The sequence below is a fragment of the Papio anubis genome, chromosome 13 (genome assembly GCF_008728515.1).
Source record: "Papio anubis isolate 15944 chromosome 13, Panubis1.0, whole genome shotgun sequence".
NCBI lineage: Eukaryota > Metazoa > Chordata > Mammalia > Primates > Cercopithecidae > Papio > Papio anubis.
This window is the reverse complement of record NC_044988.1, coordinates 85,987,286-86,013,749: the sequence shown is the minus strand read 5'-3', so window position 1 is coordinate 86,013,749 and position 26,464 is coordinate 85,987,286. Positions and strand designations below refer to the sequence as shown.

Below are 26,464 nucleotides of genomic sequence, written 5' to 3'. Positions count from 1 at the left end.
CATCAAATACATTTTCACAAATCCTTACAGTAATTCTGTAAGCTAGAAGTTGTTATTTTCATATTGAAGAGGAGAAAATTGGTGCTCTGTCAGGAGAAATCACTTGTCTAAGGCAGAACTGGGATTTGAATCCAGGTCTATCAGAGTCCTTGCCCTTGCGTAAGACAGTACGCAAAACTGTCTTTCAATTCCTGAACCAGAGACAGTAGGTGTTGGAAGGGACTTTAGATATTTTCCCAGTCATTTTCATGAACCTTGTTTTACAGATAAAATAAGTAGCTCCCAGAGAGGTATGTGATTTTCTAGAAGTCTCATAAGCATGTACAGCAGAGTCAGGCTTTATAACCAGATCTGTGGCCAGTTGTGGTGGCTCATGCCTGTAGTCCTAGCACTTTGAGAAGCAGAGGCCGGTGGATCACCTGAGGTCAGGAGTTTGAGATCTCCTTGGCCAACATGGCAAAACCTTGTCTCTACTGAAAATACAGAAATTAACTGGGCGTGGTGGCGGATGGGTGTAATCCGAGCTACTCGGGTGGTTCAGGCAGGAGAATCACTTGAACTCAGGAGATGGAGGTTGCAGTGAGCCGAGATCACACCACTGCACTCCAGCCTGGGAGACAGAGTGAAACTCCAAATCAAAAAAAAAATTTATATATATATATATATATATATATATATACCTCAAGTTAGTCTTATGCCCAGCATGGTGCTTGTTCTTATAGACCAAAGTCTACATCAAAACTCAGTGTTGTTTTTGCACAAAGGCTTCTTGACCTTTTTCACACAAAGTCTTTTCCTTCTCAACATAGTGCACTCACTCATTCTCTCTACTGTTTATTTGGCATACTCCATTCTTTGTCTTGGAGTACCTCTTCTATATCAGCTGAAAAATTTCAGAGTTGGAAGGATCTTAAGAGATCATCTAGTCTTGCTTTTTCTTTCACATTTTAGTATGAACATTCACTGGTAACATGCCTCCAGTGTTGGAAAACTCAGTTCTTCCTAAAGTGTTCTATATGTATGATATGTCATCTGCAAACAGAGACAATTATACTTCTTCCTTTTCAATTTGGATGACTTTTATTTATTTATTACTTGTCTAATTGCTTTAGCTAGGACTTTTAGTACTATATGAACAGAAGTGGTAAGAGCAGACATCTTTGCCTTTTTTCTAATTTTAGGCTTTTAGTCTTTCACCATTAAGTATAATGCTAGTTGTATTTTTTTATGGTATATGCCCTTTATTTCATGGAAGGAGGTATCTTCTATTTCTAGTTTGCTGCAAAGGCTTTGTTTTGTTTCCATTTGAAAGGGATGTTGAATTTTCTGAGTCTATTGAAATGATGGTAGTGGCCTATAGTTTATCTTTCTAAGTACTTTTCTCTTGGATTCTTTTGGACCTGAGTATAAAGTTCATCATTGATACCAGGCCGTTTGTCCAGTGAGAGATGGGTATGCACTTGGAGAGTACATAGGGATTTGGGGCAAGGAGAGTAAAGTCATCTTCAGCCCCATGGTCCTCCTAAAGCCAAGGCCTTGCCTCCAGCATTGTTCTGGGGCCTGGAACACTGAGATCTGGAGAGATACATCACTCAAATTTCCTGGAAAATTTCCTTTAATGAATGATCCACCCATTCTCTCCCAGCTCCTTTGCTTCTTCCTGAGTGAGACATAATCTCAGCAATTGGGTTACCTCACATTTCACTTTGTTTAGAAAGGATCACATTTTCCTCCTGTTAATTGGGTGATTAGGTCTTTGTGAGCTCACAGATCTAATCTTGAGATTCGGGTGGGTTGAATTTGGTTGTGGAGACATAATAGGAAATAGTGTTTTGGGGAGTTTGGGTTAGAGGGAGTGACTGAATATTTTCCTCAGTCAGAGGTCTTGTTCAGGGGCCGGTGCGAGTTTCTCCCATGAAGATGGTCTCTTCTACATCTAAAAGAGTTGGCTCAGTGACTCTGTGATGTAAATTCATGTACGACAGAAGCTTGGAAGACTGTCTGCCTGGAGTTATGCACCTTTTTGCCTTGAGGACCTGTCTGCCTGGCCATTTCAGACTCAAGGTGTGTGAGTGGGTGTGGTACAGCAGGAGCTCAGGACTTCTGATTCTCTTTGGTTCCAACTTCAATTAAGCTATCAACTTTCTCTGTGGCTTTTGGAAAGTTGCTTTTCCTCTCAGGCTCTGTTTCATCTTCTGAAAACTCTTTTTTTTTTTTTTTTTAAGGTAAAAATCTATGTGTTCCACAGTCTCCTTTTGAATTATGGTTTTATGTAGTTAAGGACGTCTAACCAGCACATGTACAGAACAGCGTGCCTAGCACTGGGCAGAGTGCTGGGTATTCGATGATGAACAAGTATAGGCAAAAACGCTGCCCGCTTGAAATTTAGAATTAAATTGGGAACATAAGCAATAAGCAATTAACTTTAAGCAGAGACTCCTCTGGAGGGAGATCATGGCATTCCATAGTAGTGTGTAGCCAGCAATTTTAACCTGTTTTTGAAAAACTATTTTAAAATAAAAAACATTTATTCATAGGATCAAAAAAAGAAGTTCTCTCTTCAGAAACAGATGTTCCTGGTTGATTAATTGCACAAATCACATTGTTAAAGATCAACTCGTTCGCTAAAGGGTTCAAGGAGAACTGCATGACTATGTACTTCAAGGAGAACTGCATGACTATGTACTTCCTAGGCTGGGAGCCTCTGCTGGAAGGGAGGACCCTGAATCTAGTGGGGCTGGACCACTGAAAGTTTAAAGGATTGCCTAATTCTGTATCAGTGTGATAATTTGATTAATACCTGCAAGCTCCAAGAGAGCAGGGCCTAAGTCTGTGCCACTAAGCATTGCATTCCAAAACTCTGGTACAGTGTCTGGCCCATAGTTAGCACTTAACAAATGCTGAATGAATGACATCGAGAGGAGACAAGACAGGGACCAGATCTCAGAGGGATTAGAAAACAGGCTAAGCTACTTGGACTTTATCCTGTAGGCAAAGGGGAACCTTTGAAACCTTTTGAGGATCATAAACATAATCAGAATGGTGCTTTGGAAAGAAAGATAACTTTTCTAAACCTCCTGCTCATGGTTTCTTGTTTCTTTTGCTAAACTGTGAACTTCCTGATGGATCTTTTCTCATGCTTACTGGTGTTTACACAGTTTCATGCACAGAGAAAGAACCTAGGAAACATTGGTAGCCTGAGTGAGTGGAAGAATAAACAAACAAAGGTACAATAACAACAAAAAGTGGCTGGGTAGATGAAGAGAACAGTGTTCAGCATGGGCTTGGAGTTAGTTTGAGATCTAAAGTCTCAGTTACATCACTTACTAGTTACGTGGCCTTGGATACAATACTTTCTTTTGGTTTTGGGTCTTAGTTTGACTATTAACTATGGACATTAGTATGTGGCACATAATAGGCATTCAATAAATTTTGACCATCTTTATTTATATTCTTCCTTTCGTGGGGAAGATGCGTGGTTTTCTAGGAAAGCTGCAAAGGAGAATCCTTGGACCCTTCCCTCATTCTCTTCCTAGTTTATAATATAGTCTTACAAACCTTAGGGCTGCTAGCCCATGTAAATCACTCCGTACAATCCCTTCATTGTATAGCAAGAAAATTGAGTCCTGGAGACAGGAAAGGACTGATCCTAGGTCCTGCAGCATGTGAGAGGCAGAGCTGGGCCTTGAGCCCGAGTCTTCTGGTTCATTGCTCTTTCTTCACATATGGACAGTGAAATTATCAATTAAACTGGGCTTATGACTTTGCCCTTACACGTTCTTCAAGGTCAATGGAAATTGTTCTTTTGGTTTGTATATAATGTAGCCTTGGCCATTCCATTCCTTTTGCCCAGAAGGTAGTTTTTTGTTTCTTTTTCTCCCTTTCCACCTCTCTGGGAAAAGAATAGTCAGAAAGGATGGGATTAAAGTTAAAGATAAGATTCAGCCCTGCGGCTGTTCTTGCTGTGTCCAGTATTGTCTGAATAAACTTAAACTCCTGCAAGGGCTCTTGGATCTAGGCTGTGGATGGGTCCAGAGATTGTGGTAGACTATAAGTGAACTAATTAAGAAGAGATGAATGAATGAAGAAAAATGATCGCAGTGGAGCTGCCACACAGGGTCACAGCAAGGATATGCTCAGAGACCATCTCACCCAGCTTTCCCATTTTCCATAGAGATGAGGCAGGATTGGCTCAGATCATGCAATATGTCAGTGCAAAGATGAAATCAACTCTGTTCAGAGAAGAAAGCTTTGGTAAGTGGAACTGATAAAGATGGAAGGTCCAGAGTTCAGTTTTGGATATGTTGAATCTGAGGTACTTTGAAACATCCAAGTAAAGATGTGGCAAGACAATTGGATATGAGGACCAGAACTAAGGAAGAATATCTGTCCGGGCAATAGAATTTGGGGAGTTGTCGGGTTAAAGGTGAAACAGTGCATGTCTATACATTATATTGATAAAGCCAACTGACCAAAAGGAGAAGTGGGCTTGAAACTGAGGACTAAGCAGGAGCAACATGATAGAACGACTATGGGAGCTGGGGCACCAGGTAACTAGGAAAAGAAGCCTTCAAGAAGTAAGATAGTGGTCAACTGATTGGAGATGTGAGTTTCCAGGTCACAGTGGTGGTAAATGGCAGAGCCAAAATATGAACCTAGGTCTGTGATTCCAGAGGTCATTCCCCTTCCAAAATGCCATGTTGCCATCCTACTGAGACAAGCTTGATGGCAAAATATCCATGACTGCAAGCAGCACTGTCTTTTTATTTCCTTGACTCTCTGGCTTCCTAGACCCCAAATGCCCTCAGAAAAGACTGAAGCTTAACGGAAGGAAGGTCAACCAGAACTTGAAACTCACTCTGAGAACACCAAGGCTCCTTTCTGCCAAACTTTCTCCCCACCCCCATCCCCAGGGAAAAGAGTCCAACAAAACTTCAATTCACTTGTAATTGCTCCACTCCCAGAATTAGAAGGATTTTTTTGTTGTTGGTCTCCTTCTAACACCCTCAACTGATGCTTTCACAAAACTGTTATTTTAGGGCTGTTTGGACTTGTTTTCTACATAGCTCTTGTTTTCTATTATTTCTCTCCTTTTCCAGGGTTCAGACTAATTAAAGGAAGTGTAAATCACACCTCGTTTGCACAAAATACCTTTCATGAGGTCTGGAAGCAATTTAGCTTCTGTTTGCCAAAGATCTTTAGGAAAGAAAAAAAAATTCCCTTTGGTTTAAAAAAGATTAATTTCTTGGTGCCAAAAAAACCCATTAAGTGCACCTCCCATTCCTGGGATCTTTTATGGTTTTCATGTGAAAATGGCAGCCAGAAAAAGAGAGCGGGAAGACTAGGCTGGTTCTACAATTACGGCTGGCCATCCTGTGCCACCAGCTCAGCAGCCCTGCAGCAAAGCACAGGTTTAGAACACAGCCTGGTCTCACAGGGTATTCAGAGTGACTGGAAGATTTGTCACTCACTGTCTTCTGCTCCCCTTTTCTCACCCCAGATTCTAATAACCGCTGATCAATGTTCTTCCAGGGCCATGGGTCCTTGATGTGGGACGAAGCTTGTGAGCAAGGTTGTGGACGAGGGGGCAGAGCTGTCACCTTGGGCTACCTCTTGCCCCACTATTGGAGACCTACTGCTTATTTCAAGTCTTCCTGTTTCCTCTCCCCTGCCCCATACCTCTGCCTCTTCTGCTCTGTATATGTTCATCTTTGCTCTGAGAACGAATCCAGTGTATTTCCTCTGAGCTGCTAACGTCCTAAAATGTGAAACAATGAAGGGCCTCTAGTTATCTTCTAACTTTCTTACTTTAAAGATAATGTGACTGACCGGGTGCGGTGGCTCACGCCTGTGATCCCAGCACTTTGGGAGGCTGAGGTGGGTGGATCACAAGGTCAAGAGTTTGAGACCAGCCTGACCAACATTGTGAAACTCCGTCTCTATTAAAAATACAAAAATTAGCCGGGTGTGGTGGCACGCGCCTGTAATCCCAGCTACTCAGGAGGCTGAGGCAGAAGAATTGCTTGAATCCAGGAGGCAGAAGTTGCAGTGAGCAGAGATCACGCCACTGCATTCCAGCCTGGGTGACAGAGCAAGACTCTGTCTCAAAAAAAAAAAAAAAAAAGATAATGTGACTTAGGGCCAGTGAGGGGGAATGGTTTGCCCATAGTCCCAAACCTATGGCACAGCAGAGCCAGGGGTGTTGGTTTTTTTTTTATGTATTTATTTATTTACTTTGAGATGGGGTTTCGCCCAGTCTGGTCTCAAATTCCTGGGCTTAAGTGATTCTCCCACCTCAGCCTCTCAAGTAACTGGGACTACAGGCATGTACCATTGAGCCTGGCTGGAGCGAGGGTTAGCCCTCAGGGCCAGACAGTAAGTATGTAATGTTCCTCTCACTCTTTCATAAAGATGACTTTCTAACAGTGGAATTTCTAACAGCAAGATGGTAGGAGAAAATGTTGTAGACTTTGGAGGGGTGGTGTTTGCTCTGCTTCTCACATTATACCCTGATAATGGTTGCATCCATTACCTTCTCATAACATCGGTCATAAGAAAGCAAGAGATGAGCTAGGCTAACTATCAAGGAGGTTGTGGTAGATTGCAGCAGAAACAGAAAACACTTTATGACAGACGGATTCTGTGTTTGAATCTTATCTTCCTGCATGTTCATCTGGGTAACACTGGGCAAGTGACTTCACCTTTCCAGGCATCAGTTGCCCCATTTGTAAAATAGAGATATAAGTGCCACTCTCCTACAAATGTTGAGACACCTAAATGAGTTAGTGGGTGTAGTCATCCCACAATAGCAAATCAATACTTGGAGACTGTGGTTTTTCCAGGTGCTTTACCTTTTTTTTTTTTCTTTCGACTCCTCTATTTTGAGAATCACAGGTACCTCACTTCTTGAGAACAAATACCTATGAATGTGGACACTTCTTGCCTACCCCTCTTCCTCCAAGTGTGGAATTTACTTCCTAAGAAAATAAGTAAATAATAATACAAAAATATTTGGAAGTTTTTAAAGCATGAAATTTCCAGGCTGTTTTTCTGCTGCTCAGTACCTTCTGTAATTCTGTGGACCATAATAACTTTATCCAAGAATGTATTACACACTAGGTTTCTTCAGTTGGTATTTTTTTTCCATTTGAAAAATCCAGCTTTTTAAAATAAAATGGACTCGGATAGGTAGAGTTTGGGGGAAAAGCAATGGTGTTGTTTCAAGGATTGGCGTTGTACGGTAGAAACACACACACACACACACACACACACACACACACACACACACACACGTTGGAGCCAGACAGCCTGGGTTCAAATCCTGACTCTGCTACTTCCTATTTACATGGTCGTAGACACATTTTTTTTTTTTTTTCATTTCTGGAATTCTGATTTCATAACTTCAAAATGAGGATTATAATTCTCATAATAGTGATTAACTTCAAAATGAGGATTATAATTCTCATAATAGTGATTATTCTCATAATAGTGATTCTTTGAACATTTGTCAGGTAGATCCTGACATTGTCCATGGTAGATACTCACATTGTTACAGAAGTGAGTGAGAGAGAGAATTCTAGAAAAAGGACGTGAGTAGTTCCAGAAAGGATCCTCAGAATCAGAAAAACAGAGTTTGGGTCCTGGTTTCAACAGTGATGGGGACTTGGTTTCCTGACACTCAATTTTTCAGTCAATAAAATTGAATTCAACACAGTATCCCTGACACTTGCCCTGTTGTCTCTGGACTCACTGCCCCTTAGCCTGAGCCCCTGTCCTCATCATTGCTCTTCTGGGTTATTATAAATGTTTTCTTAACTAGTCTCCCTGTCTCCATTCATTCTTCCCCTGTTACTTCTCTGGTTCACTTTCCACTCTGTAGTCAGAGGAAGGATCTTAAAGCCCATTGTAATTATGTTTTGCCTTCAGAATAAGGTTCCCGTTTCTTAGTGTGGTTTATAACATTCTCCAAAATCTTACCCCTTCTTGCATCCCCCAATGATCTCTTCTCCCATTCCCTGGCTCTGCTCTGCCCACCCTTATCTTGGTCACTGCAAGTTGAAATCCCTCTGCTGAAATGCCCTTCGACCTCAACCTGAGACTATCAGAAGAGATTCACCTACAAGCCCCCTAATTATTGGATTGATAATTTAAATCAGTGATTCCATCCCTTCTAACTTCAAGTTGCTCATTTGTAAAATAGGGACCATCAATCCTTTCTCCACAGGGTCAAGGGAAAAATTAGATGAGGTAACTAACATCACTTGTTCAGCACTTGGCATAAACTAAGTACTTTTCACAGGATTAGTTCTCCCTCTTTTTGTTCTCTTCAACTCAACTCAGACACTGTTTTCATAGACCCAGTGCTCATCACACTGGATTATAACATACATTATTTTTCTCTTTCTTTCTTTCTTTTTTTTTTTTTTTTTTGAGACAGGGTCTCATTCTGTGGTGGCGTGATCTCGGCTCACTGCCGCCTTGACCTCCCGGGCTCAAGTGATCCTCCTGCCTCAGCCCCACCCACGTATCTGGGACAACAGGCACAAGCCACCACACCCAGCTAATTTTTGTATTTTTTTGTAGAGATGGGGTTTTTCCATGTTCCCCAGGCTGGTCTGCAACTCTTCAGCTCAAGCGAGTCAGTCACCTTGGCCACCAAAAGGCTAAGGTTACAGGCATGAGCCACCACGCCTGGCCTATAACATATATTCTTGTGTCTTCCCATTTTACTGGACTCTGAGTTAGTTCTTTGAAAGTCATTGTGGTTCTGCACTTGGATTCTGATTTCAAATCCTAGCCCCATCACCAGCTGTGTGTGACTTTGGATGAATTCGTCTGAGCTTCAGTTTCCTCATCTGTAAAATGGAAATAACCACAGCATCTACCTCCCTAGGTTGTTGTTAGGATTAAGTAAGAAAATGCACATAAAGTCCTTAGCAGAGCTCCTGGCACACAGGAAGAACCTGTAAATGTTTACTATTTTTGTTGGTGGTGTTTTTGGTATTCCTAGTGCCTGGCCCAGGGAAGAGATGATGACTGCTGAAAGGATAAAAGTGCTTTATAAGCAAGGGAAGGGTGGGATGAGCTTTCTGTTGATTTTCAAAGGAGAGATGGTAAAAGATCCAAGGTGGGGCTTGCTTTGTGTGATTATGGGATCAAGCCAGGGCACTTCTGTACACTCTGAGCTGCACTCTTTCCCTCTTTTGTTTGAGATGTGGGAAGGGGGTAAGAAGGGGAGAATGCCCGAAACATTCATTGTGGGACAGGCACAGGCACAGGCACACAGAGTACCAACAACACATGAGCCGGCAGGGCCGTTCTTGCCAGTGTGCCGTAATCCTGTCCTGAAGCACTTCCTGCATTCCTGGCCCGGCCTAGCATCCTCTCATGCTCTCCCTGTGGCAGTGCCAGCCTGCAGGATCATCCCCTCCTACCCTGGCCTCCCATGGGGGCTACCTAAATCATCTTGCCTTTTCTTGGTTTGATGGGAAGCTCTTTGTTTTGGCTAAAATACCATGGGCCTAGATAGTAGAATATCCTGAGTTTGAGTTCCAGCTACTGCTTACCAGATTTCTAATTAGGTCAAATGACTCAATATCCCTGAGCCCCAGTTTTCTTGCATGTAAAATAGGGATATTAATCCCCATTCACAAGGTTGTCCTGAGAGATATGTGAAACACCAGGTAGTATGCCTAGTCAGTGCCTGACATATTAGTAACTGCTTCTTAGGGGACTGGTCAGTCCTCCTTCCTCTTTTCATTGTCCACAGCTGCATCTGGCCACTGCTCCACACTGGCCTCCTGGATATAGGATGAGTTCCCTGTAAAAGGGAGTGTTCAAAGCGAGGCCAAATGGCACCCAAATGCAAATAAAGGGGTGGGACCCTCAATAACCTTTTGGGTTCATTGAAACTGATAATTCTGCAACTCTGTAAAATGCTTCCCAGGTTGGGAAGGTCAGTGTTGGGACAAAGGGGCCACTCATGAGCTTCCTCCTCCCTCTTCCTCTCACCATCACCAGTGCCCTGAGCTTTTCTCCTTCTAGCACATTGCCAGAGAGTTGCCCTTTAGCTGGATAACTCCCCGGCATGTATTCTCATTTCCCTCGTCAGCTCACTATGCAGTGAATCTGTTCACATTCTCCTGCCTAGCTTTAGTACACAGTCCAATATAGAGGGAGAGGCACACAGTCAATGTTTTCAGGGGAAAATGATTAAGGAATTTGCTTTGGGGCTATCTGCAGTAGTCAGCACCCGCTGAACTTTCTACTGCGGTCTCTCTCAGACAGTGCCTTTTCTATATGAACAATGTTAGGAAATCCACTTGGGGTGCTTTCTTAGCCTAGGACCCCAAGACCTTATATTAATTTAACAAAGATACATTGATTGCCGACTATATGTCAACCTAGGTGCTCAGTAGAGATGTGCTTTCTCTTTAATAGTCTATAAATTAAGACTCAATGGAACCTATAGAATTTAAGGTGGTCTGGATCCTGCCATCTCCCCAGCCTCACTTCTCATCACTCCTCAGTAGGGATCCTATACTCAGCCACACCAAAGTAGTTACATTCCCTGAAGGACTGTGCCATATTACGCTTGTTCATCTTTTTGGACCTTACCAGCCTTCTGAGTTTTTATTTATTTTTTATTACACATTCCGGAACACTTGAGTTTTTTAATCAGTAAGTTTGTATTTTTATAATTATTAAAAATGTAATTTTACTTTGAAAAAAAGAGACAAGCCAATAAAAGTGATACTGCAGTATCTGGGTTGTGGTAATTTAGAGGCAAATACAGGTGTCATCACCAAGCAGAGGGAATTAAAAGTAGAACCTTGAAGGACAAGGTAGGACTTGAATGGAATGAAGAAAGAAGGGTGTTCTAGTTGCAAGTACAAAAATCTGAACGTTGTAGCTTGTGAATCATGTACAAGGACAAGAGACACCAAGACAAATGTAGGTTAGTATGTATGGATGCTGAAGGGAATAAGGATGGAGTCTTAACTTGAAATCCACTGTACATTGTCTTTCATTGAATGCCAGGCTGCCACACTTGATTTTGAGCCCGTACCAGTTGGAGGGTTACTGAAGTTTAATGTGCAAAGGAATAACATCATGGGGTGTGCGCTACAGGTGAAATAGCAGAGATGTTGCTCTGATACATCTGATGAAACTGGGACTTCTGCACATTGACTTTGCTACCTGCAAAGGGGAGGTGGTCCACACCCAGTCTGTAAAAACGGGCAAACATTTTAGCATTGGCCTTGACTTATTGAAAAGAGAAAAGGCCAATCTCTTTTTCAAGAGGAAACTAGGTCTGTTGTCTTTCTCTGCCTTCCCAACAGACTAAATCCAGGCACATGTTCACAAGCACCTTCCACTGGGATCAGTGAGCTGTTTATTCAGCTTATCTCAAATGCAGGCAGCTTTCTCTTTGCATAGCTGCAATAAGCTCACCCTCAGGGCTTAGAACACAATTGAAGTGGGGTTGGGTGGAGTGGGAGACAGAAAGGGAACAGTTATGAGCAGGTCTGGGTCCTGACACTGGCCTTTGAGTATACTGTTCCCTATCTTTTAAAAAGTGATTTTTGTAGCCCAAAAAGGCCTTATTTCCTACCTTTTTCCTTCTTACTTAAGGCTTGGCAAGTTAGGACCCATGGACTAGCTGTCTGTTTTGTAGATAAAGTTTTATTGGAACATAGCCATGTCCTTTTATTTACATATTATCTATGGCTGCTTTCACTCTACATGGCAATGTCAAGCACTTTCAACAGAGACTGTGTGGTTCACAAGGCAGAAAATATTTACTACCAGCTACTTCACATTTAAAAGTTGCTGACCTTTGATCTAACTAAGCTTCCTCTATCCTTCAAAGCATAGCTAAAATTCACTTCCCCTGGGAAGTTTTCCCCGACTCTCCCAGGTCTCACTCAGTCCTCTCACCTTGGATGTACAATGCCACTTCTTGTCCACATTTTTTAGTACCATGTTTCTCTTTTTTATATTATTTTAAAAACAATTCTAAGTACAATGTATGGCTTTGGGGACAACTGCCACATTTTATATTTTCTATAAAATCATACTCACAGGAGTTGGCAAAGTGGAAGTTGTATATGGTTTATAGCGAGGTGCCTGGTATTGAGTGTTGCCGTCACTGACCAATGCCATAAGTTGGGACAAACCGTTTCACTTCTCTGAGTCTCTCTTCTCATCTGTCATTTAGCATGATAACATAGCACCTACCTATGTAGGTGAGTACAAGATCCAAAGAGATTAACTCAAAAAAACACATAAAAGCAAAAGCAAACAAACAAAACACATGATTCTTGTAGTAAGTGGTTATTTAATAATAATTGAATTATGATACTTGGGGTCTTGCTTTGCCCATGTGTAAATTTCGAATTTTCTCCCATAACATTCTGGAAAAAAATCATTATTCATATATTTTGTGAAATGCTGAGTGCAGTCTCCTCCTTTCTTAGAAATTCATAAGACATTATCATATTAAAGGCTCTGAGATATCCCATGAGAAAAAAATCTGTTTAACTTTATTTAATCTTGTATTTTTTCAAATTTATTTGGCCACACCTTGAAATAAGTATTAATGTCTCATGGGAGGTGATGTTCTGAAGAACACACTTTGGACCAATTGGGCCAAGTGGTCCTTTGGTTCACCTGGAGCTGTCATCCTGAGTTAAAGAATAGCCATTGCTTATCAGAGCCTCCTCTTTAATCACCAGCCCAAGAAATGCAATGAAAACTCATGGTTTTTTTGTTGTTGTTTTTGTTTTTCATAAAATGGTGCTTTTGGTTGTGTTTCTTCTATAAGGCAAGAAATAGTAAATGTGCATATTCTTAAACCCCAGGATATTAACCATGCAGGCTGTTGGGTGTTCTGCCTCCTGGTGTGTGTGTGTGTGTGTGTGTGTGTGTGTGTGTGTGCATGCACCCACATGTGTGCGTACAGCACCTTTCTCTTCCTGTTGAGGCTGTGAGAATCACACACCTGGGGCATTACAAGTCCTGGGTGCCTCTATAACTATTCCCTTTCTTCTCACAAGAGTGCCTTTGACCTCTTTCTGTTAAATAGACTAGAAACATTTCAGTCCTCCCTCTTTCTGGAACTGGAACCCTTGGGTCTCCACCTTGGGTCCCTGTTGCAAAGGGGAAATTGGGAAATTATTACCAAGGGAAAGCATGAAGTCATTGGGTAAGCATAGATTTGAGATTCTGACTTCCTCAGACATAAATTGGGAATAGGAATAGCTGACCCTGTCACCAGTGAGGGCTAGCACACATTTAGTTGGCTTATGCCCATGGGGCTGAGACCCAAGTAGGTGAAGCCTTCCTCACCACCTGCTCAAGACACATCTGCCAAATACTCAGTATCTCAGTGCACTTATTCACACCCTCTTTCCTTCTCCAAAATATTGCACTTTAAATGGCAAATTATAGGGGGACCCTACCCATTCCTCTCCTAAAGTCCCTTATTAAGAAGGCTGGAAGTCTCAGGAGTGAGCAGCAAGGGGAAGAGGAAGTGTTTCCAGTGGTGTTCGTGGCCCATATAGCCAACAGAGGGCGCTCCCACACCATGCAACACTGTGGTCCAAGGATCCGGGCAGTTCCCGGGGAAGGCGGCCAGCTGACCTTTCTCCAGGCTGTTCTTGGGTTGCCAGAGCAGCGGAGGTGTCAGCTGAGAGTGGTCACAGCCTGGGGAGGAGAAGGCAGGGAGAGAGGCTGGGGCACCCGAAGGGGAGGAAGAGCTGGCAGGGAAAACACACAGACGCATTTCACAGAGACAGAGACACAGGGAAACACACAGAATATGCAGTTGTACCTACAAATAACAAATGCAACATACCCCACACAGACACAGCATGCAGCCAGGGGATTTAGGGAAATCATACAGGATGCAGACTCACAAATGAATGTAATCCATCCCATACAGGTATACACAATGCAGTCATCTCAGCCAGCTAAACAAAAACAAAGGCAACACACAGACACAAGCACATGCAAACATACATGTGAGCACATCATCCAAGAGGGACATTCAAGCTATGTGCAGTTGACGAAAGGCAGATAACAAAGACACACAGACACACACACGGGAAGCACACAGACACATACAATAGATCCACAACACATACAAAGTCACACACCATGGGGATAGCACGCCATGCACAGACAACACACAGCTTGTACTCAACACATGACAGATGCCTCAAGAGGCATATCATAGATAAACAGCACAGGCACACAGATGCGTAAACATAGCCACCTTCCCACAGGCATACTGTAAAGATATACGTACCATGTGCCATGTGGATCCATCCAGCACAAACAGGCATACAGACACCTTAGATGGCCACTCAATAGCACCCACCACACACCACACACCACACACCACACACCACACACCACTCACACTCACCATATGGACGTAACTCCACATGGATCAAAAGCACTTGTAATTCAGTAAATGTTTCTAAAAAAGAAAAGAGGGAGAGGCCAGAAATGGGGAAAGAAAAGAGGAAGAGTTGTGAAAGATGGAAAAAGAGACAGAATAGAAGAAAAGTGAGAAGACCCAGGGAAGGAGGGCTGGAGTCCAGATCGAGTGCTCAGATCTGCCTTGGTCATGATAGCAAAGAACAAGCTGGTTTCAGGTAGCACCCTTGGGGAAACCACATAGACTTGGTGGCTACAGCAGGAGCTGATGGTGCCCCAGGGAGAGCAAGCCACCAGTGTGGGGCCAGGGGTTGTGCCTCAGTCTTATCTGGGGCAGTGGCACCGAATCATATCTCTCTGAGTCCTTGCAGCTTCCATTTCATCTCCAGGGAGATCAGCTCCAATCTTCCCCATCTCATTTAATCCTGACCTGTGAGTGTCTTACTGTTCATATCCGACTTTCTCTAGGCAGCAAATGTAGCAAAGAAACAATTATCAAAACTTTCAGGATGTATCTCCTTCCTCCTTTTAAAAATATACCTTTTAAACAATAAAGGAGAACACGTGAGTGATCCTGACAGAGCTTGTTCTGCCAGAAAAGACAGGACAGGTCAGGATGGTACAGGATTCAGCAAAGGTTGCTTATTATGTAACTAAACAAATAAAGCTTACTTGGAATCACAGGATTTTGAGTGAAACAGATTCAGATCAACAAACTTTCTCAATGTATTTGAGAAATATACTTTCTCAATATACTTTCTTATGTATTTTCTACTAAAAATACATAAAAAAATTAGCCAGGCGTGGTGGCAGGTGCCTGTAGTCCCAGCTACTTGGGAAGTTGAGGCAGGAGAATGGTATGAACCTGGGAGGCGGAGCTTGCAGTGAGCTTATATGGTGCCACTGTAGTCCAGCCTGGAGCCTGGGTGACAGAGCGAGACTCTGTCTCAAGAAAAAAAAAAGAAAAAGAAAAGAAAAAAGAAGGAAAAAAATGAGACTCAAAGCCCTCATGTTAAAACCTACAGAACAATGGGTGATAGAGATATAAAATTTAAAACTTATACAATAAGAGGTAAAAAGTTAAATAAATATTTGGTTATTTTTCTATTGATAAGGAAAGAAGGGGCAGAATGAACATTAATTGAAAACCCGCTACATGAACTGTGCTGGGCACTGTGTATCAGTTATCTCAGTTAAAGCTCATAAAACAACTTTGGAAAGTAGAAATTATCAGCTTCATGCTTCAGATAAAGAAAGCAAGGCTAGAAACGTGAAGCCGCCTGCTCCAGACAGCAAAGTTAGGGAGCCCAGATTCTAACCGAGTAGCCTGCTTCAGAGCCCCCTGCCTTTCCCACCCCATGGTAATAAGCATCTCCAATGACTTTTCACATCTTGAGCAAGAGTCAACAGAAGCAGGAGACAGACAGTTAAAGCAGAGAGACTCTGAATTAGACGGAATGATGGAATACATTAGACTCTCCAACCAGTCAGAGAAACCTTGGGCTGTGAATTTGCTGGTCATTTCCCTAAGGCCTTGCGTGCTCCAGTTTCTGGGTCTGGAAAGAGATCTCCACTTAGGTATCAACATGCTGATTCCCAAAGTTCCTGCAGGGGCCCTCTGTCCTTGGACGGTTCAGCTCTCGGCTCCGTCATCATGCAGCCTACCATGTGAGCCAGGTGTCAGGGATCTCTGGCATCTTGTTTCCTTAGGTGTCAATATGTAGAGAAAAGAAGAAGGGCAGCAAAACTTGTGAACTCAAATGTGGATTGAAGCCGAAGAGAACCAAATTCTCTTCTCCAGTTCACATGGTCTGGAGCACACATTTCTTTACTGTATCACTGAGTGTCTGTTGTGAATTTTCAGATAAACAGCAGAGCTGGAAGGAACACTTGAGATTGTCTAGTTCTTTATTGGTAGGAAAGCTAAGGTCTAATAACATGTCTTAATTTACTACTGCTGTGTTTTGATTGATAATCATGACAGCAAACATTTATGAAGTACTTAATATTGTGCCAGGAACTACGTTAAGCACTTTGCACATATTGCATCATCAGATGTTCACTATGCTTCTGTTAGGCTGGCACTATATTTGTAATTTTCACACACAAGCAAACCAAAGCTCTGAGACTTGCAGTGGCTTGCCATGGATTGCGTGGCTAGCCAGTGAAACCATTGACATGCAAACCAGGCCCATCTGATTCTTAGTTCTAATTCCTAACGACTTTGGTTTGTTGCTTCCCTGACTACTGAGGAAACATGGAAAGGGATATTTAGCCCAGATTTAGAAGGAAGATAACTCAGGTGCAGAGAAGAAGAGTATCTTGCTCACACTTCAGAGATCTGAACCTCTCATCTGCTTCCTTACCTACTCTTCCCTGGACCAATCTTGACCCTATCATTTTTCTTTCAGGGTTGGTTTAAAAAAAAAATGTCGGAGTAAAAAAAAGGCCTCACCTTGCCTAAAGGATGTTTTTGTAATATTAGAAAGTGGCATTCTCCCTGTCCTGAGCTTCTTTCCTCTTTAGCAGGTCACCCAATTGTTGCCTCCCAGTTGGGTCCTTTGAGTGGGGGATCCTCTATCCCTTGGCCCTTCAGTCTTGCCTGGTTCAGTTTGGTCCTGTGGTCCTGGCCCCCCTACTAGGAAAGGTAGTGGTATCTTTCCTCAATTCAAACCTAAACTGAATATTTGTCTCTGGGCCTCAGAGAGGAACCAGACTCAGGGTGGTGAAATGACTAGCCTGGAGTATCCCAACAAAGACTCTGTGTATAGAGAATGGAGGGCTGGCTAGTAAGGCTGGGGACTATAGTGTTCAAATGTTGTTTATGCTGATAGGATGGGTCTCTCATTTGGCAAGAAGATTTATCTGGCATTTTGTAGCTCTGTCTGCTGAGATTTGGCTGCAGATTCCGGTTCTCAAGATGGAAAGGTTAATGGCTGCCTTTCTTCTCAAATATATTTTCTCCCTCGCTTTTCTTGGTCTTTCCTCTACTTAACATCTCCTTAAAAAAAAGATAAAAATTAAAATTTAAAAAATTTAAAAATATATCCAAAACTCCTTCCACGTGATGAGCTCACTATCGGCTAGTCCACTAGTACAGTATTGAAATGAAATGCAAAGCATCCTTGTCCCAATAGGAAGGGCACCTTAGGTTTTCTATCTGCTAAATGGATCTCAGAATCATTTCTTAATATATTTTGCATTATACATTTTCTAGTATCTATCCTGGTGAGGAGGAGAAATGAAAGCGTGTATCCCACATTTGGGGGCTTCATCTGAATTATTAATGACATCTAGAGCGGAATACTTAGGCCTTTTCTGAGAGACTAAGTACCTGAATTATAGTTTCAGCTCTACCATTTGTTAGCTGTTTAATCACATCTTTACAGTGAGGTGATAATAATATTCATGTATACAGTAGAGGCTCAGTGAATGTTAGCTACTATTTTTGCTACCTGTTTCATTATGGTTATTATTAAAGGCACAGTCTCTCTGAGGTTTGGTTTTCATATCTGGGATGCAGGGATAATAATTCTTACCTTGACATTTGGGAGAGGGGTGTAAAATGAGAAAGTGCCTAGCATACAGCCTGGCAGGCAGTAAAGTTTCAATAACTAGCAGTTATTCAATAACTAGTAGTATGATCTGTCCTGCCTTCTGCCTGCCAACCCTACTTCCTTCACCTTCTTTGTGAAATAGTTCCCACACCACTATTTTATGTCTCTTATTTAAACCACCTCTTACTGGTCTTGCTGTCTTCTGCCTTCGCTCCTTCAATCCATCTTCTATGCTATAGCCAGAAGGATCCTCCAAGGCCATTTTGATGTCACAAGCCTCCTGTGACTGTTCCCCATCTGGCAGAGCCTATGTTTTTAGGGACATGAGAGCCCCTATCCACCCCCTGAGTCCAGGGAGAAGCCACATGTCCACAAGGTTTCAGCCCAGTGACTGGACAGAGACTTCCCAGAATAGGCTGTCAGCGCCCCTCCCCGCCAACTGAGAAGAGCACTCAGTAGGGAAGAACTGGGGAGGGCTGTCAAGGCTGCCACCCAGAGACAGAAGCCTAGGCTTGCAGCCTCACAGAGATGTACTACAGCCAGCTTGTCTGGCTCCTGAGGACAACTGCACACATATCTTTCCAAGTCCACGTTCAGTGAAATCACAGTGGTAGTGTGAAATTGGCCAGGGTGGAAGTATTTATATGTTGGAAATCAGCCAGCGCTACAAATCAGCACTTTTCGTGTCTTCCCACAGAGAGCCAAGTTGTTAAACATTTACCAGCACTCAACTGAACCTCAGTCTTATCAATTGTTCACAAGTCACATGACCTCTCTCAGTCTTGGTTCCTTCATATGTACGTTGAGGATTGTGTGTTAGCTTGGATCCTCTGAGACGCAGATGCTGAGATGGGATAAAACATCAAATGATTGTATTAAGGGAAAGGCCTATGTGAGAGAAGATGGGAGTTTGCTTGTGAAGTCTGGGTGGGAGCCATCAGGTTGGGGTGAGTCTGACGCTGAGTGAAGGAGAGTGGGAAGGAAGGTTGTGCAGAAGCATCCCAGGCTGCTGCCCAGCCTAAGGGAATCCTCCAGACAGTCTGCCATCTGAGGAGGATTCCTGTATCTCCCAGAATGGGCTTGCCTCAGTATCCCTGCTATGCCCAGTCATTGGCTAGGAGCAGCCTATAGAAAGTGTGGCCTCAGTGCAGATGCAGGGTTAAAATTCAGAGTACTCAGACTAGGGCTCTTGATTAGTTAAGCCCCCTGTCATTGGATTTCTGCATGGTGAATCATTGTGGCTGCTGCAGATATTGACACATCAAATCCTGTTGATCCAGATCACAACATATACCTTTAGAAATATTTTCTAAGCACCTAACCTATGCAAAACACCGTTCTGAGTCCTGAGGATGGAGAAATTTCCAGTAATAAAGTTCTGGACCTTATAAGCCCCATACAGAGGAGATTAACAAGTAAACAGATACATTCAGGAGAATGTGAAAAGTAAGGGGATGATGGCTAATGAGGCTGTCAGTAAAGGCTGCATAGAAAAATAAAGGATTGAGCTGATCCTGGAATGAGCCCAGTATTGGGTGAAATGGAAATTCCAGGCAGAAAAATCTTCAAAAGTAAAGTCGCAACATATGAAAGAGCATGAAAGATTCAAGGACTTGTGCATGACTCAACATTGATTCAACATGAGATACAAAAGCAGAATTACTGAGAAATGACCCTGGAGGAGAAATCAATGCAAGACAAGGCTAAGGAATTAGATGCATTTATTGTTTTTTGTTTTTTTGTTTTGTTTTGTTTTTTTTTTTTAGAATGTAGACAAGTGAAGACTATTACAGACTTTCCATCAAATGCATATTTTAGAATGATCACTGGCTGCAGCTTGGAGGATGGACTGGAGGGCTATGTAACAGACAGAGCCTACACACGTAGAAGGCTGTTGGATGTAGAAGATGATGAGTGAAAGGTCTGAAACAGTATTCAAGTATTCAGCTTGTGTTATATGTACTTGTAATCGAAGGTCTCTCTCTAGATCTTCTACACCATAGTTTTCTAACTTCAGGTCATAATCCATTAGTAGATTGTGAAGTCAACTTACTGGATTGGAGCCAACATTGAAAAAAAGAAAATAGGATGTAGGCTGCGTGTGGTGGCTCATGCCTGTAATCCCAGCCCTTTAGGAGGCCAAGGCAGGTGGATCTCTTGAGTCCAGGAGTTCAAGATCAGCCTCGACAACATGACGAGACCCTGTCTCTGCTAAAAATACAAACAAAAAATGGCCGGGCCACGTGGTAGTGTGTGCCCGTGGTTCCAGTTACTCAGGAGACTGAGGCTGAGGTGGGAAGACCACTTGAGCTTGGGGTCAGGGGTGGGAATGGGTGGGCAGGTGGAGGGAAGGGTGTGACTGGAGGTTGCAGTGAGCCGATATCACACCACTGCACTCCAACCTGAGTGATGAAGTGAAACACTGTCTCAAAATAAATAAATAAATAAATAAATAATTTTTATAAATAAATATATTTATATAAATATATATATATTTTTTGAGACACTGTCTCAAAAACATTATCCTGAATATATTATACATACATTATCCTGAATGTATCTGTTTACTTGTTAACCTCCTCTGTGGGGCATATATATATATGTGTATATGTATGTAATATTTCAGATTGTATTGCATGTGGCAAGCCTAAGGATTTTTTCATAAAGCTTGCATTTCAGTCATATACACATGCATGTGTATACTAGATTGGGATGGAAAATATATGAATCACAGTCAAAAAAGTTATAGACTATGAAATATTGTAGGGCAGTGTTGTGTCTTACACGTCTTAAACTCAAGGAATTACAGAGTTGGAGGAGGCCTTTGGGTCTAGCTGACTTAGGTTTGTACTCCAAGTCTACCTCCTTCAATTGGATAATGATGCTTAGAGAAGTTAAGTGATTTCTCCAAGATCAGATAACTCTTATCATATTCCTTACAATACCTGGTTTGATTAAGAAACTGAATCTGTGAATGCATTTATGAATGAATACAGATTATAAATTAATATCATAGAAATATTTGAGTAAATTAATTAATGAATAAATGAATCCATGAATGAATGAATGACTAAATCTATATATGACTATATGAAAAAATAAATAAATGAAGTACAAAGGAAGGAAAGAAGAATCGGAGGGAGGAAGAAAACTCTCGTATCCTTTCACAAGCACTGGGAATCTGTAGACTATCAGCCAAGAAGTGAAGGATTTCTGAATGACCCCAGGCAGGGGACAACAACCAGTTGGAATTAATCATGTGGCCAGCACAGAGATCAGCCAAAGTTGATGCAAGTATCATTACTTGATACTGCAAGTAATGATGGTCTTGGAGTAGACTTTGTTACACACCCGTTTATTGGGTGAGCTATTAACTGTCTTAGCATCAGGGTAGCAAGGCGCCTGACATTAGAGAATGAATGAGGTGTTTAGGGTGGGGAGAGATGGGCTCTTTTTCTAGCTCTGGTCTGCTGAGTCATCTCCAGCCCCAAGGGCTGCCATGCCATTATTTATCAATCCCATGACCAGGAGGCAATCAGTTCCATGTACTTTGGACCACTTCAGAAAACTACATGTTTAGTTCAGGGGAGAAGTGCATTAACATGGAAGAGCAAGACCCAAAGAGCCACCTGAGATCACTAAAAGTTAATCAGGCCTCTGTCATTTTAACTATTTGAATCAGGTTTAGATTTAACTCTGGACTTCTCTGCTTATTTGATGTGTGGCACTGGGTTAGTCACTTTACTTTTCTGAGCTTTCACTTACTCAACTGTAAAATAGACATATCAATCTTAAACTGGTTCTATAATCCACGTGCTTGCAAAGAGTTTATGGTGTATAGATGCTTATCCTCTACCTCTCTTCTTTGTCCTTAAAATCTCCCATGCTTTTTATCTACTTACCAATTCAGTTATTCAACAAGTATCTGTTGAGTTCTTACTATGTACCAGGCACTGGTATCAGCAGTGAACCAAAGAGACAAAACTCCTTGCCTTCACGGAGCCAACATTCCGGAACATGAGGTTGCAGGTGCAATCCAGAGGCACCATTCGCTCAGCTCTAAAAGATGATTCTAGAAGGAAAGGGAGACATGAAAAGGAAAATAAATAAATAAATAAATATTTTATCAGATGTTGATAATTGATACAGAAGAAAAAGAAAAGCAGAAAAAAAAAGACAACTATGCTAGATGAGGGAAAGGACTGTCTAGTTTTAAATAAGTAAGTCAGAAAAGAGCAGTGTTGGAGCAAAGATCGGAAGGAGATGAGAGATCTGAATGAAGAGCGTCTCAGGCAGAGGGAAGAGCAAGTGCCAGACCTTGAGATGGGAGCGTGCCTGATGTGTCTGAGGATGACAAAGAGACCATTGTTCATGTGGTTCTCTCTATTGCAAATTCTTTCCTTGCTACTCTGTTGAGAGAATTCTCAACTAATCTTCAGACCTCAGCTCCTTCTCTTTTGTCATACCGGACAGAAAAATTACTCTGCGATGGTCGCTTACATCTGTTCTCCTCCAGAATGCAAGTTCCATGAGGGCAAGGCTTATGCCTTTCTTGGTCATCTCTGTGTCTTTAAGACCAAGCATACTTTCTGGCTCAGAGTAGGCACTGAATGAATATTTATTAAATGCAGTGTTAAATGAACGCATGAGCTTTCTGAACCTTCCCTCTGTCTTCAGCTTAATCAGTGCCCCTTTATCCTTCATTTTTCAAAGTCATGCATAACCTTTGCTTTCTCCAAGAAGCATTCTTTCTTTCTTTTTTTTTTTTTAATGAGGCAGAGTCTCGCTCTGTCACCCATGCTGCAGTGCAATGGCATGATCTCGGCTCACTGCAACCTCTGCCTCCCAGGTTCAAGCAATTTTTCTGCCTCAGCCTCCTGAGTAACTGGGATTAAAGGCACCCTGCTAATTTTTGTATTTTTTTTCTTAATAGAGATGGAGTTTCGCCATGTTGGCCAGGCTGGTCTCAAACTCCTGACCTCAGGTGATCTGCCCACCTAGGCCTCCCAAAGAGCTGGGATTACAGACTTGAGCCACAGTGCCCAGCCCAAGAAGCATGCTTGAATTTGTCAAGGTTATGCTCACCTCTCCTTAACCTGATCTCCAAAGTCCACACAGGAGAACATTAGTCCAGTGGAATACTAATATATGAGCCGTAGAATATAAAAACAGTTCTGGGACCAGTTAGTTTGGAAAAATGTTGGTTAATCAAATGTAAACAGGTTTCTTTATTCAATGACTTTTCAGAAACTTTCATATGACAAAGGGGCTTGTGAATTTCAAAGAGAGGGGAATTGTTAAGGAAAGTTTCCTAAATGTGCTTGACTATGGTGCTTTTTCTAAAGGAACAATTTTCAGGAACCCACTTTGGGAAATACTGACCGAAAATTTGTTGGGATTCTCCCATCTTTTGGACTGTTCTTTGGTTTAACCTCAGCCAACCTCTGTCACTCTAGCTTCATGGCCCAAGGCAGCCATCCTGGTTTTGATTTCTCCCTCTTGCTTGCCTGCTGAGACAAGGGCTTCTCAGGAAGAAGAAATTACCCCACACTTTAAAATTTTCCTGGCCAGTAGGGAACTCCTAAAGGAATATGAAGATCATAATTGTGTAAATTAAGAGGAAGTCAAGGGAATGAAAAGGGGACACCTATGTCCAGGCCAGTGGAGGACAAGAACATGGCTTTCCTTCTTACCCTCCATAGCTACCTTCTCACCCTCCATAGCTACCTTCTCAAGTAGTCTCAACAATAAAAGTTTGGCAGGTCAGTTCATGCTGTAACAATTAAATTAGTTGTGGTATGTAACAGATGGAGCTTGATACTCATAGGGATGGGATCTTTATCTTTGCTCCCTGGGGCTGTGGGAGGCGCCAACAGGCTCCTTCAGATTTTGACAAGGAGACTCTTGTTTTCTCCATCTCATTTTATTTGTCTTTCTCAAAGTCATTCTCTGTTTCTGTTTTTCTCTTTGGTGGTCTACTTTGTCTCCTTTGTGTAAATTTGTGTAATTCCTTTGTGTTAATTTGGAATGACTTTTCTCAACCTGGAACCTGATGATCCAGCCAAACTTTAGGAAGTGGAAGATGATAACTGGTATGGTGGAGAGATTAGAAAAATATAACTGATTTTACCTCAATGTATTTTATTCTACTTGAATTTCATTTAAATTAATGAAGATTTATTGAATTTCTACCAAGGGCCCTTTTTAGTCGGCATTGAGGAGGCTAAGATGATTAAGTTCTAGCCGTTGTTCACAAGAACTTTCTAGCATAGCAGGGGAGACAGACATAAGAAAATGACCAAATGCATCACGATGCATACTAGAGTAGAGGATATTAGGCAAGAGGGAACCTGGGTGCGAGTGTTTGGATGATTTGTGCTCATGGGATGAGTTTGAAGCAGGGACACACTCTCTCTCTCTTAAAGCATCGGTTCTCAACATGTTAGTCCTCCAGCCTTATTTTCCCTACACCCTCTCTCAGCTTCATCTTTTCAAACTACCCAGAGTTCATCTAGATATCTCTATGTCCACCCCATCCTAGCATAACAACACATGTACATTTTTCTTTGTTCTTGTGGAAACCTTCCTGGCTGCTTTGCCAAATACCAGTCGTGATGTGTAGTTTAAATAACTTTCACTTTTTCTGAGAAGCTCCCCTCTATCTTTCCTCTCCGCCTCCCTTTCAGACCCAAATATTAATACTTAAATTCTGTGCACCTAACATAATGTTCATGCCTTCAACTATTCAAAAAATATCTATTGAATGCCTCCCAGGTCCCAGAGACATTTTGCGAGAGGTTAAAGACACATATGTCAAGAAGATAAGGCATAGCTCTGACCACATGGCACTTGCAGTCTAGTAGGAGACAACACATCAATTGAATTATAAAACTAATGAATGTATAAGGAAGAACCATCTAGAAGAAAGAGCTCACTTGTGTTAAAGACTTAAGGCTGGAGGGAAGCTGGAATGATGGACTGATAGACAAACTTATTGAAGGTTACTATGACGGGAGGAGATAGAAAGGGGAAGAACAACAAGAAGGGAAGAAGGGAGAGGAAGGATAGGGAAGTCCAGATCCACTGGGTCTAATGTTAAGGTTTTTGGATTTATTCTAAATATAATGGAAATCTGGGGACCGACTGGCTTGATGCCCTATAAGGAGTAAGACTATTTTATTAATCACTGCCTCCATAGTTACCAGAAAAGTGCCTCGCATGAAGGCTTATGGAATGAGTGAAGGAGCTAGTGAATTAGTGATGTAATGAGATTTTACTTTACAAATACCACTGGGCTGTTACGTGGAGAATGAATTGTAAGGAGGCAAGAGAGGCAATGTATATAAGCCAAAGAAATGTGTAAGTCACATTTACACATTGTTAACTCACAATTAACATTTACAATGTTAATTGCAGCCCATTTGGGACCTCACTAGCCTGTGGCAGTATAGTACAATAGTTACAAATAAGAGAATTACATCCAGACCATCCTGGGTTCAAACCCCAATATTGCTACTTATTAACCAGCAAGACCTTAAAAGCATCGCTTTGTACAATTGTTTCTTTATCAATAAAATAGAGACAATAATAGTAAGTGCCTTTTAGAGTGTTGTGAAGAGTAAACTAAGAAGAAAGAGGAAGAAGAAAATGCTCCTGGCTCATATTAATAGTTCAAGGAATAAGAAGGCAGAATAATATAAAGGCCACAAATACAGGTTCTTAAGCCAAACTTCCCAGGCTCAAATCCTGATTCTGTTACTTATTAGCTGTGTAACTTTGGACAAGTTCCTTAGGTTCCTTGAAGCTCAGCTTCCCAGGCAAAATAAGGAAATTAGTACTAAAGGCCCTTATCCAAAGTCCTTGGTATTAGATGTGATCAGGGTTCAGAATTTCTTTTTGGATTTTTAGAAAGGCACTGCAGTGCATATACCACATATTTTGTAACATTCTCGTTGGATTTACAGACAACATCCCCGTCATCATACTTCCTACTTCTGCAGTTAGACATGTACATACACAAACATTCTAAGTGAGAGTAAAGAAAAAAGACCATAGATCGTAATTTAATTCAGAGAAGAATTATCTTCCAAATAAGTTGTGAAAGAAACTGTGTATGTGCTCCAGCCTGTTTCTCATCACCAGAAGCATAGGACTCTGCATAGAGATGTATTCAGCATATGTTTGTTGAATTTCCTCTCCCTAGATGATTTTCTCATCCATCTGGTCTGATGAGATTTCCAAGGTCTCAGCTCTCTAAATTGGTTTGTGGGACGGAATAAGGTTAGGGCAAGGGATTTACAGTGTAGCAAATGCCCCAGAGTGGAGTTTCCAAGGGTCTTTCTGATTGCAACATTTAACACATATGGAAGAGGAGGGAAGATCTCCTCCAGCCCCACAGGGTGTAGGCCTCACCAGGTGGCAAGCTTCTTTGTCATTGCCTGGCAAGGAAGCACGTAAGGTAG

General features: G+C 42.0%; 1 protein-coding gene across 6 annotated transcripts in view; it reads left to right on the top strand.

Moving 5' to 3' along the window:
- The window catches only part of ASTN2 (astrotactin 2), a 1,032,132-nt gene that overhangs the window by 879,722 nt on the left and 125,946 nt on the right, over positions 1–26,464 (top strand). The gene's annotated exons all lie outside the window — the stretch shown is intronic.